This window comes from Ptychodera flava (assembly GCF_041260155.1).
Source record: "Ptychodera flava strain L36383 chromosome 3 unlocalized genomic scaffold, AS_Pfla_20210202 Scaffold_27__1_contigs__length_13241970_pilon, whole genome shotgun sequence".
Classification (NCBI taxonomy): domain Eukaryota; kingdom Metazoa; phylum Hemichordata; class Enteropneusta; family Ptychoderidae; genus Ptychodera; species Ptychodera flava.
In genome coordinates, this window is record NW_027248281.1 from 12,485,776 (window position 1) to 12,499,024 (window position 13,249).

A 13,249-nucleotide genomic window follows, 5' to 3' on the forward strand; every position below is an offset into this window, starting at 1 on the left:
TATGCGCCGATGCTTCTGTGCTCCGATGATGTATATCCAGATAGGAGAGCGCGAGAGATAAATATTGCCGATGCATGATTATTTTAAAACAACATTTTGTAGGCATGGCTTAAATCTTACAATAGTCATGCTTTACAGATGAAAGAATTATCCAATCATAATCATAAAACGAAGACTTTTCTAGGTCTTACACATACAGTATACACATATTGACTGGACATGAGAGTAGCAGGAAACGTTTTTTGCCTGAGGTCCCGAGAGATGCCTAAACACTGTCTGTTTAAAGAGGTCATAGTCCGAGGAAAACAGACTGTTTTTTGGTGACTCTCAGGCCCGAAGGAAAAGAAACGTATGCTGTTATCCGAAAACGGCCAGTCATTATGTGCTTTGTAACGACACCTCATCTTATTTTCTGATAAAAGTCGAGAAATTCCGACGCTATCATCACTCGTGATATTCGCAACGACATTGCCATTTTCTCTTTACCTTCTCAACGGGTGCATGCGTAGACGGCGCTTTCAAACTTCTCCAGCGACTGTCAAAAGTTTTTCCAGACTGTTAACATTGTCTAGTTAACGGTAAATGAACGAATAACAACAGAGAATTTGGACGAGGCGTGTACTTGAGTATCACAGCAAAATGATCATGCTCTGATCATATGGTATAAACTGAAACAGAATAAAACATGCTTGTTAAATTATATGAATTTCCAAAACAGCTAGAGATAGAGTAGATTGTAACACTCCTCGTTCAAACTTTCGTTAATTTACGATCACGTGGTAAGCGTCACTTTGACGATTAAACATGCATGCAAAGAGCAAGTTACTAGTAGTAGTAAGGATAACTTTATTTCTGGGACACTTACCTAAAAAAGTTACAAAATCTCCTCACACCTCCCCAGAACACTACTCACCATCCATGTAGCTCAGTGACCCTGACCTAGTTAACTAACTTTCATATCCATTTAATCCATAATGTCTTAGGTATCTTTCCAGAGGCGAATTTTTTCTGAATGACTCTAGTTCCTATCGGTACGAACTTGTTCACCCGATAGATAAAATTTTAGAATTTTCCTCTGAACTTAAAATATGTCGGAAGACCATTACTTCAAACAATATGAGACGTTTTAGATAAATGGTACTGATATCTAAAGTGTAAGTAGTTGTATCTTTTTTAACAAATGAAATGTTGTCGGAACTACTTTCTTCCCCTGTCGGAACGGTATGAGTAAAAATATCTAAATCTTTTCGATCTTTATCAATAGTTATGAAAATAGTGCAACTCGTTCTTGAATCTGTTTTTAAAGCAATATTTCCTATTAAATCATCAAACTCGTCTCCTGTACCTAATTTTATACATTTGATAACAACTGTACCATGCTCAATTATTTTCATACTATCAGTCATCTGTTGAATTGCAGTCTGTAAATTTAATTCAGCCACCTCCTCCCCCACACTTTTAAGACCCAGTTTCTTTAAAGTGGTGTCCCAAAATAATCTTACTGGAACCCTGCTAGCTGTATATGAACAATAATTCTCACCATTATTTATCCACCTTCTTAGAGTATTATCTGAAGACATTATTGTATTAAGAGGACTAATTTTAAGATGAATCGGTATACCGAGTAGTGTAATGTAAGGATTATTAGGCTTAAGATAAAGACGAAAATCAGACAATTTATATTTGTTTACATTGCTATCAAAATAAATTACATTTGGAGTTCCTGGCGGTTCATCAACTCCACCTCTAATTTCACTATCCAATATATCTGAGATGTTACGTGGTACATTATAAGGCATGAATTTCTGACTATCCCCATCCCACGTCAGAGCAAAAGGAGTAGGATCGTTTGAAGCCTTTGTGGCGTCAATTACAGTTTCATCGACGTCTTTAAGTTCAGAAAATTCTACAGCATGTATATGTTTCTGTGCTGTCGCTGGCGATAACACGAATTGTTTCTCGCGGTCTTTATAACGAAGGACATAATCCTTATTATGATTACCTGCTATCTTAGTATTATTGTTAACTTTAACATCACTTAAATCTTCAAGCTCAAGATTTTGTACACGAATTGTACCTATACCGAAGCCACTTGGATCAGACATACTCCGTAGGGACCTATATACAGTGAAAATTAAAATAATACCTTGTAATATACACAACCATGGCTTCAGCTATAGGAATGACAGTTCTCGGTGCTGTATTAAATGCAACGGCATTCACAGGAGGAAATATTATCGGACAAAAGCTTTCCGGGAATGGTGACGCTCTTATTGAAGAGAAAGTCCGACATGATAAAGCATTAGAAAAATTTGAACATGATCGCAACGTCTGGTCAGAAAAAAGATTACTACAGGCTGACTGGGAAAGAGAAAATCAAGCAAAGGACGCACATGCTGCAGCTGAATTAAGAGATACAGATGCAGAAATCCTGGAAGAAGCAGAAGCGGTGCAAAGCAACTCTACGTCAAGTCCAGTTCAATTCTCAGATTATTATCAGCCAAGTCAAGAGCAAAAAAAATATGAGATGATCTATATTGCTGGAGGATTGGTCGTGGGATGGTTTATCTTCCGATAGGGTTACACCGGTAGGCGGAACGACTACAATAATTCAATACAAAAGCTAATTGGCCAGTTATTGAAATCGATCATGTTTCCATCCTGATCCGTTATCCAGATACGCATTGAATTCATGTAATATCCCCCTTTTTTCAATGGCATAGAAATTGCTCCGTCTTTAAAATCGTAAGTAACCTTTTCACTTATTTCTCTCGTATCCCGGATGGGAAGTATTTGTAAATAGTTCGATACTTTCCCCTGTATGTATTCATCCGAACCAATTGAAACATAATTTCCAGTAACATCGACTACATCTGAATGAACTATATATTTAGTGACTGTTAAGAAATCCACTCTCTTCGGACTAATAGTACTTTTTATAACTGGGTTGTCCTCAGGTTTATCTGAAAAACCAACTACGTTGGCAAAGCTACCTGTAGCATTGAAATAAACTTTAACATCTTCAGCCAAAGTTAGATAAACGTGGTTTGTCGGTAGATGTTTTTCAAAATTAATTTTTTGCTTCAACCCGATTGCCTTGTTTAACGTATCAATATTGTAGTTACCCGGACGTATTGATTTTGTTGTCTTATTTTTTGGGTCGCCCCCTTCTTGATATTTTAGTACATTATTCGCCCTCGTTATGTTATGCCATGAATTATATAGTCCGCACTCTAGCAGTCGTATCTTCGTAAACTGTGCCATCTCAATGCAAGGGTTAAAATTAACAGTAACTGGTCCACCTGTTTTGCTTACAATCCAAATGATCATCGTTGTACGTTGTATATATTACTAAGTATAATTTTTTTGATGAATAATATTCCGAAGGTGCCCATTACAAAGTATAAGGTTCTGCAGGAATAATATTTTTCTGTTCAAGGAGATCTTTAGTCGCAACCGCGGCAGCAGTCGCACCGCCTAATTTTGCCAAGCGAGTTAAATTTGGACGACTTGGATCGCCCATATCTATTTTCAGAAATTTGCTGGAGATCATAAGATACCCCATCGCAAGTCCTGCGATTACAATACCATCGTACATTGTGTTTACAACTGTTTTAGTATCCATGATTGCTGACTAGTATATAAAATAGAAAAATAAAAATAAAAAATATGGGGAGTTAATCCATCTCATACAATGTAGAGGAGCTGGGTCCCCCCGGAGCCGCTACGTGCTCTGTTTTTTTCGCTTTCTGAAGTGGTTCATCTTTCCTGGGGGACAAATATGCCGAGCACGCCCCCAATATAGCCCTAATGCAGTCAATGAAACTCCCACAATTCCTAAAACAAGATAACATTTATTATACCATTTATTATCGCGTGAGCTATCACACTGTTCTTTCATTGTAGGCGGTAGGTCTATACAGTTTGCTACCGCATCGCTCCTCTCCATTGCTTGGCGTTTCTTCTCCTTGTTTTGCCTGTTCCATTCCGCTAGTCGCTTCCCTGAAGCAACTCTCCCTGGATGCTTCGGCGGTAACGTCACTTTCTCTATGTTGCGCTGTGGCGTAGTCGTTTCCGTTTGCGGTCCGGGCCCCGTCGTCGTTTCCGTTTGCTGAGTCGGCGAAGTTGAATCCATTTATTTCAGGTACTATATTAAACCCGATTTTTTTAAAATTTAAATGTTTACCCGTAATTAAACCGGTGGAAACTAGAGCAATCAGGGGCCCCCATGTGTACCCTATCCGTCCTGATAATCGTTTTATTTCACTGTTTAGAATAAAATCCTTTTTAAGATCAGTGGCATAGTTATCTCGGTCATCGATTGGAACTACCTGACTTATTGCACGGGCTCCTAGATCTATGAAACTTTGAGTGATGGTATCACTTATAAGAGAACTGTATTTCGCTTCGTACATTTTGAAGGCTTTATCCACCGTTTCATCTTTCCATTTTTCTACGTCAGCAACTGAAATCTCCTTACCAAAAAATAACTTACTTTGACCACTTGCGATGACACAGAGTATTTTTTCACGTTTTGTCTCTATTATGGATCGAGCGTCCGACGCTGCGGTTGGTCCTTCGGAACCGTTCCGGTAGGGCGCTGTCGTATTTGCCGATGCCGATGACTTTATTAAATTCTCCATTGTTTGCAGTATGTTATCTATTCTTAGTAAAAAATAAAAAATTCGTTTAAACCTGAATCCGAAATAAAGTATTAACATAGTCTGGAATGTTAGTACGATTCCGACAGGGATTCCGGGAAAATTCTCCTCCATTTAAATCTATATGTATATAGAAACACGAATAATGAGTACAGACCTATTCCCAGTTGCTTTTCAATTGAATAAGACGAGCGTACCGACAGTACAGCATGCTGATACCCCCCCTTCCAAACCGGACGGGGGAATAAAACCTATTCTCATGGACTTAGAAATATATGTAACGCCGACAGAAAAATTTACTTTTCATCCACGGGATATATTTAAAGATAACGTAATCACTCATCGATCAGCTAAAGAAAGTAATGTCTGGCTGGGCAGCCCGCATATGAAATATTGGGACCAGCAACTGAATTTCGCCGTATGGTGCAGCACTACTGGTTGTGGTATATCATTCGCCCATCTCTTTGATAAGAAATTTCCTCTGCAAATACGATCATTCTGCCGTTTTCATGTATATTTTACAATACGTAGGATCCTTCATGAAATGGGTGTTGCACTTCCAGACGACCCCACCTTCAAAGCTGGCGACAATCCATACAATCTCGTCCAATATGAACTTCTCTGTACAGAATTTGGAAATCCAACGAAGTCCGACTTTCGTTATCGAAAAGGTCAAAATAAGGGTCTTGGTTATGGATATGAATATTACACTAATCGTGGACCTGTTCGACAGCCAAAAGCGATATACAACGGTCGGGACTTTTTCCTCTCCTCCGATGGAGGCGTTTTCTATACACATACAATTTTTGGAAAGAAAAAACATGTACTGTCCGACAAAGACCGACCACACTATTATTTCTTTAGAAATGATGGATCGGAGGGACAATACAATAGTTTCATTCCTCTGAAGGGAGACTCAGGATTGACAAAGGCTGGCCTAGCCCGCCTCAATGAAAGCCTTGAAGCCTACGTATATTGCATACTCGGTGCACAAGCGAATATTCGTAGTACTATAGTGGGCGATACTGGTAGCGCAGAGCAAGTAAGAAAAGAATTCGGCGTTCTCCTCGAAGATGAAATTCGCAATACCGACAAAGTAATCAGTTATCGGCGATACCAAGACACAATAATGAATACTGGTGTCAAACTTGATATGGCAGTTTCGCCCAACTTACTTCTCTTACCGTCTGAGATGGTCATCCTTTCGGGCCCGGCAATCTCAGGTTATAATAATGAATTGCAATACGCTACAGAATCTATGTCCTTCGGGGTGAATGGTGATATAAACACGGAAGTTCGAGAAAGTGCTATACATGAGATGGAAGGGTGGGGTCCGGATCCTGTGAAGTGGCAGGACATGCCCGGAGCGTTCCGAAGGGGAGCGACTGATACGAGTCGGGATCCCCCTCCCCTCCCCTCCCCTCCCCTCCCCCCGCCTTCGGAACGGAAACGGGCAGCATCTGCAGACCCTATTCACGAATTCGGCAAAATTGGTATGTTATCTTTAGCAATATTCATTACTATTGTAGGTACTGGAATAAAGTCACTAAATATATAGATCCAGAGGAAATGTCAATATACGCTACCCCGCCATTCAACATGATTATAAATGGACCGACAGATTCTGGCAAAACAGAATATGTAATGGATCTCCTCACTGGTCCGTACTTAAGGAAATTCGAATATGTGATATTCATTTGCCCAACATTCATGATTAATAAAACGTATAATAAAAGATTCATTTTCGCCGATGACAACGTATTCGTGTTTCCGGTCGGACCCGATGCTGTGAATGATACACTAACCTACGTACGGGACGAATGGGCCGGCACGAACACTTTAATAGTACTCGACGACTGCGCCTGGTCCAAAGATATGAAGAAGCGCAGTGATGTTTTAGTCCAACTTGGTTTCAACGCAAGACACTACGGACTATCTGTCTGGGTTCTGACTCAGCAATATACTAGTATTAGTAAACCATTCAGGGCAAACATAAAGATGTTAGTACTATTTTACACACCTAACAAGATAGACAACACAACTATTATAAAAGAACATGGAATGGAGATGTCAGAACGGGAAGCCGTGGACCTAATCAAGCAATTGAAAAGGATACAATTCAGTAAACTAGTATTTAATTTTCAGCATCCGTACGGCATAAAATTATTCGTATAATATAGCAATTATGGAAGCTGAAGGTTTCATCAATAGGAATCCCGAAGAGGGCACTACCGAAGGCACTCTTAGAGAATTATATTACAACCCGAAAACTGGATTTGGAGGTGTACAAAAATTATATGACGCAGCACGCGCCAGCGGACTCCACGTTACTAAGAAAGAGGTACATGACTGGTTAAAAACTCAGCTAACTTATAATCTACATAAACCGGTACCTCGTACTCGAGGTGGTGCCTTCCGGAGGGGGAGGCGCGTTTTTGTAACATCGGTGGACGAGTTTTGGCAGGCTGACCTCGTGGAATTCCCTCCCCCGTTCGCAAAAGAGAACCGTAACATTCGATACATGCTAACAGTAATCGATGTGCTAAGCAAATACGCATGGGCCAGACCGATACAGTCAAAAACGGCTGATGATACGTTACAGGCGCTACAAGACGTGATTAAGAAATCTGGGAGAAGGCCCGACAAACTTCAGACAGATGAGGGGCGGGAATTTACTAATCGAAAAATGCAGGGGTGGCTCCAGGAGGTGGGAATTCACTGGTTTCACACCTACAGTGACAAAAAAGCTAGCGTCGTTGAACGTTTTAATCGGACTCTTAAGACGATGATGTGGAAATACTTTACATATAAACAGACACGTTCCTGGCTCCCCATTCTACCAGAACTTCTTGAGAATTACAATAACACCGTACACGGAAGTATCAAAATGAAACCCAGGGACGTAACAGAAGACAACGATTGGCAGGCATTTTATACACTATTCGGTCCTGAGTTGGCAGCCGGGGGAGTTAACCCTGAATTCAAGCCGGGAGAACGGGTCCGAATTACAAAATACAAGACCACTTTTAAGAAAGGATATTTACCAAATTGGACAGAGGAGATTTTCGTAGTTTCAAAAGTGGTGTATGCAGCTGGACTAGGAACGCCGCCAGTTTACAAAATAAAAGATCTGAATGGAGAGGAAATACTTGGCACTTTCTACTCCGATGAACTTCAGAGCGCCCTTTCGGAACGGGGAGCCGACGAGCTGTACAGAGTAGAACGAATTTTGAAGACGAAAAAAATTAGAGGAAAGAAATATTATCTGATAAAATGGAAAGGTTATCCGGAAAGTTTCAATAGTTGGGAGCCAGAGGAAAATGTTATTAGAACTTCGTAATGTTCCGAAGGAGTACTTCGTAAGTTCCTGTGCTGGTACTTGTCAAGTACTACGTAAGTACTAACGCAAGTATTTACGAAAGTTACTCAATAAGTACCATGGAAAAAGTCTTAATTTCTTGAAAGAAGAAAGTGACAGCTTACCATTATTCTTCCAACCACCTGGCCAAGTATTTATCATGTACTGTCGTAAGTAATGTTCACTTACTGCATCTTTTTCGGCAGTATGTGGATGAGGTGGTATCTCAGTTCCTGAACATATTAAGTTTGCAAGATCTTCAAAGCGACTTCTCATGTTGCCACAGTCCGTTCTTTCGAGTCCCCCTTTTTCAGCTTTATCTATAAGTTCTGGTTGAAGTATAATGTACACAACTGACATGAGCCATAGACAAGTAACTTCAAAGTCCCCCCTTTTCATAATGTCAAGTGCTCGTAGGTCAAACGGATCATTATAAGCACACACAGATTCACAAGCGTTAAGAAGTTTGTGTAGGTTCTTTAGTGAGACTTGAGGTTGTTCTAGTTGTTCTTCACAAGGTGGGAAGTACGCTTTTTCAAGTTCCTCCTTGCTGAAACCGTCTATTAAAAATCCCTGGCTGCCGCCGCTCCATGCAATTCCAAAGTCAAAAGCTCGTGGATATTCTACTGGTCCGACTGTCTCAGTATCAATTGTTGGATTAAGTATATTCTTGAGAAGGAGGGGCGTAAGAGCGTTCCGAATTACCAAACATGGAAGCCTGAAGTCGTGGCAAATTTCTAAGAAAGTCTGTTTGAACTTGTTATGAATCTCTTCTAGTTCTTCTAAGGCGGCTATTTCGTACGACCTGGCTCGAGTCAACACATTCCGCCTGCAATAATCCCAGGGCATATCTTTGAATATGATAATGAAACTGTGTAAATGGTCAAATGCTCTAGAAACAATCTTTTTTTCTTCCGCTGCCACGCCCCGGATTCGAGAAAAAGTTAGATGTTGAATTATGGAAGAGTCACAAATAATGTAGCGTTCCGAAGGGGAGCCCCCCTCCCCAGCCTGACATTGTAAACTAAGCGTATGTTCTATAAACTGGTTCTGAAAATCGGCAATCGAAACGTGGCGCCCATTATAAAAGTCAGCAATGTTGCTGGAAAAACTAGTGTCAAATTCTGGTACGTGAGTCTCCGCCAAATTTACTGCATCGTAACTCTTACCACTTCCAGTTGGTCCATTTATGAATATGTATGACATTTTGGGGATACTATATCATAGAAAAAAATTTTTTAAATTATTTTTATTAAGATATATACGATAATACAATGACAATCCTTTCTATTTCAGATGCAATAAAAATACTTGAAACCGGAGAAGAGAATATTCAAATCAGTGACGGCAAACTCATATTTGAGGAATCTTTGGTAGATCCTTTCATATACGTAGACAGTGAGCTAGAAGTAGTTTTCCCCATCGGACCTAAGTACGGTTCGGGAGGAGATCCTGCTACATGCGATGAAATGTGTGTCCGTTGGCAACCGAGTCTTCAAAAGTTTACTGATTTAATAATATTCCGTACCCTAGGTGAAAGTTTCGATGCAAGCACTGCTAAAAGTTATGCTGCAAGCCTGGCCGCTCACTCCAAGAATCCTATCGGAACCGTCACCGAAGGGAATTCCTGCAGATTTTACAATCCATCTAAAGTGTATCAGGAGCGAGGCACAGCCAGTGGCGTATTTTAAATTTCGGTTTAAAAGAGGAGCCGATTTCGCTACATGTATTGATATGGTTCAAGAAATTGACTGTGGTTTTAAAGCAGTGAGCCCATTGCCAGTCCGAGAAAATCCTGCTATTGTACCTCACAATATCAGGAAAGGTAGTAAGATAGAATTCTTAGCATTTAAACCACGATTAAGTAAGCGTGGCCTTTCTTTCACTGTTGAGAGGTTATTTTGTGCTGCGCCTAATAAACCAGAAATTCAAGATGCGGAAGAACTAGTCGACTTAGAAAGATTAGGTGAGATATATAAACAAATAAATGCTGACAAAAATATTATAGTGGATTTTGATGAATTAGAATAGATATTTCTTTTAAGAAAATATTTATGATATATATAGGTCAGTACAATGGATCCAATCGTGAATGAATATAAGATAAACCAATTGGTCGATATACTTAACCTCGATTTAAATAGAGGGCTAGACACTCAGAATTACCTGTATACCATGACTCACACAGATTTAACAGATTCTTCAGGTCAAGGTTTTACTCTAGAAAATCCCTTCGGTAAAAACCATGGATAGATTTCAATGATCTTAGAGAAGAATTGGTGAAGAAATGGGAGAAGGTGCCGCCGCAGTTTATTCCAAGGAGACTTACTGTGCATTACAGCATAAAAAAACGTCGCTTACGGAGGACATTCAAAGGTGTAGTTATAGAAAAAGATTTTTCCTACGAAGTCAAGCGAGTCAAGGATATCGTCAAGATCGATATCGAAGGTATGGCCAAAGAAAGAAAGATGTACCGTGTTTTTACAGAAATGGAAGTCAAATTTTCAAATCCAAAAGATCAAAGTGTTCAAAATCGCACACACTATGTTAACTATAAGGGGGGTATATACACAAAAGATTAGGGAGGGGCGGCAGTGAAAGAACAATTAGTAAAAGACTACAAAAAATGGCTTGATAAAGCTGAAGCTGTTGAGGGCTCTGGTCTAGTTCTCGAGGAGATACTTAAATTTAAAGTAAGACTGGTAGAAGTACTACTCGGGGCTGGCACAGTCCAACTGCCGGAATGGTTGAAAAATAAGAAATGTGTGAGCGATCTTGTGCTACTCAGAGGCGCCGAGAATTGCTTCCAGTATGCCGTCGTGGCAAGTTTAAAGTTGGCCGACCCCCAGTTTCGTAAAAAGAAGGCTGGTAATACCAGAAAGCACTGGAATACGTACACTCCATTTATGACCGATTACTGTTGGGACGGCATTCCATTTCCGACACCCGCCGATGAGGTAGAAACATTCGAGCGTTTTGAGCGACAAAATCCGAGCATCAGACTGAAAGTATTTCAGATCTACGAGTCCGATCCCGATCCGTCCGGTATAACTGTGTTTTATAGTAGCGGAGCTCCTAACAGAACCCCTCACGGAACGGTTCCGGGAACCCGTCCCGGAACCGTCCAGACAGCGAAAATTTTACTAATAGTCGGCGAAGACGGCGGGGCCCACTTCGTACCAATTACTGCGGAAAATCGCCTTCTTAATTCTAATAAAAATCATAAGAATGTGCACAGACGGAAGTGTATTTGTACGGTTTGTGGAAAAGGATTTGCGTCAACAGGGGAGTTGGAAGAACATGAGATGTATTGTGGAACAGACACTGGCTTGGCAGTTTTTCCTAAGGAAGTATGTCAATTTGAAGGACATCGGAAGAAGGTCCCCGCCCCCTACGTCGTCTATGCAGATACTGAGGCAATTATTGAGAAGGGGACCGGCCGACACATTCCAATTTGTCTTTCGTATGTTATGGTGGAACGGTGGGCGGACCCCCGTTCCGAAGGCCGGCCCACCGTTTATGGTAAAAGAACATTCACAGGTCTCTCCTGTGTTACAGACTTTCTAAAAGATATGAAGCGGAGGGCTGAGAATTATTCGAAATCGTATTATTTGAAAATAAAACCAATGAAAGATCCTTCTAATTACGGCAATCCAGTCTGTATTGCATGTGGAGAGCCTGCAGGATACCAAGACGGAACGACTTTTTATTGTGAAAAGTGCCGTCCGTCGAGAACCATTCCTATCTACTTTCACAACCTCAAGGGATACGATGGTTCTTTTATTTTGAAAGAATTACATGAAATAGATGGAGGGGGTTCCGGACCAGAGACTAAAATCATAGCTAAGACGGGCAATGGTGGAATTATGGGTCTCTCGAAAACATTTATTTTTCACGCCTCAATTGTTGTTGCCGGAGGGGGGAGGGAGATAAAGAAATGTTTCTTTTCTATATAGTTTATGGACAGTGCTCAGTTGATGATGGGGTCGCTAGCGAAGTTGGCAAAGACTGTGCCGGAGGATGGGTGGACGGTACCACTTTCGTACCCAGACATTCAAAGAACGAAAGGTTTCTTTCCGTATGAATATTTAGATTCTCCAGAGCGATTGGAAGAAGAGGAGCTACCACCGAGACACAAATTTTATAGCGAATTGACGGAAGAGGGGATTTCAGAGTCTGATTATGAACATGCTTTGCGAGTATGGGGTGAAGTTGGATGTAAGACAATTCGTGATTATATGGAATTCTATTGTGAGACTGACGTTCTCCTTCTTGCAAATATATTCGAAAATTTCCGTGACACATGTTTAAAAGCATACAAATTAGACCCAGCCCACTACATGTCAGCGCCCGGCTTGACATGGGATGCTATGTTACTTTATACGGGTAATAAATTTGGGCTCATTCAAGATGCCGAACAGATGGATTTCGTATAACGGGGAATTAGAGGTGGTATCAGCCAGTGTAATATTCATTATTTACAGACAAATCATCCGGCTTACGCTACAGACGAGCCTGGCGGAGCTGGCGGAGCTGGGGCCGCTGGTGGGAACTGGAATCCGGATAAACCATTGTCCGAAATAAAATATCTCGATGCAAACAATCTCTACGGCTGGGCAATGAGTGAGGCAATGCCCACGGGCGGACTTCATTGGATGACGATGGAAGAGTGGGAGGAATGGTCAGCTCAGAATGACGGAGCAGGATTTGATTGGGGACCCGGCGCTAGATTTCCACCAAGTTTTCTAGAAGTAGACTTAGAATATCCGGTCGAATTACATGAAGAACACAGCGATCTACCACTTGCGCCGCATCACTTCGAATTTCCTGAGAGGCAGGGTACTCGACTGATTACAAGTCTGTTGGACAGAAAGTCCTACGTCTTACATTACAGGTTACTTGAATTCTATCTTCAGATGGGAATGCGACTGAAAAAGGTGTATCGGGCGCTTGCCTTCGAAGAGAGGGCGTGTCTCAAACAATATATTGCCTTTAACACTGAAATGAGGACAAAGGGAAAGACAGATTTTGAAAAGAATTTCTATAAGTTGATGAATAACGCGATGTTCGGCAAGACAATAGAAGACGTTCGAAAGTACAGAGATTTTAGATTTGTTTCGGGTAGGAACGGTTCCGACCATAAAAAGATTCAGAAGTATAATCCAAAGTTGAAACATATAACTACCATAACTTCCGAAGAGGATGGAGACTCCTGCGACAGTGTTCTCAT